The following is a 605-nucleotide window of genomic DNA, read 5'->3' as shown; positions in this document are numbered from 1 at the left end:
GAGCGGTCAGAACAAAGCGTCAATACGGTGTTCCCGTGGTGTTTTTACTCTGTGCAAAAGACAAGGCAGCCATCGAATAGGGCCCGATTGTTCCTACTTGGTCAGCCGAGGAGCAAGGGGGGGGAGAAAGCGTCTCAATCAAGCAAAGCTCACCATGGGGAAGGTGGCTATGCCAACTAGCCTGATGCCCTGCTCCCGCAGTGACGGATAATCGCACTCTGGTTTCTCTTCATAACGTACAACTCTTTCGCCTTTTATTAAAGACTTCCGTGGAGAGCAGCACTAATGAGTTGTTTCTATTTTTGGCAGGCTTTACCTTTGCGGGTGAAGCCCTTTCTGTCTGTGCAAAAAAAATCTTGTTACTGTGCAGAGTGACTTCTCTGAGTAGAGTCGCCGTACCTGTTGCGACTGTGCCGATGTTTGAAGCTGGAGTGCAAAGGTGTTGCTTGAATGGTGCTTGCTGGAGCGTGCGGGAGTGCAAAGTTATACCATTTAAAAGGGCTGAAGAGTGCTCATTGCAGCGGGTGGGCCATAGTAAAAAGCGGTTGAGAAAAGGTGCGAATGCCCAACCATACATCATCAAAAGCAGGAGTGGATGTGTTCGG

General features: G+C 49.6%; 1 non-coding gene across 1 annotated transcript; it reads left to right on the top strand.

Moving 5' to 3' along the window:
* The first annotated feature begins 213 nt into the window (after nucleotides 1–213).
* On the top strand, nucleotides 214–327 carry LOC140282425 (U5 spliceosomal RNA). The gene has a single exon (XR_011909861.1). It is a non-coding gene; the product is annotated as a U5 spliceosomal RNA (small nuclear RNA).
* Nucleotides 328–605: the final 278 nt, after the last annotated feature.

This window comes from Leuresthes tenuis, unplaced genomic scaffold, assembly GCF_036924035.1.
Source record: "Leuresthes tenuis unplaced genomic scaffold, fLeuTen1.0.hap1 SCAF_22, whole genome shotgun sequence".
Classification (NCBI taxonomy): Eukaryota; Metazoa; Chordata; class Actinopteri; order Atheriniformes; family Atherinopsidae; genus Leuresthes; species Leuresthes tenuis.
The sequence above is the reverse complement of the archived record's forward strand: the minus strand, read 5'-3'. Positions and strand labels throughout refer to the sequence as shown.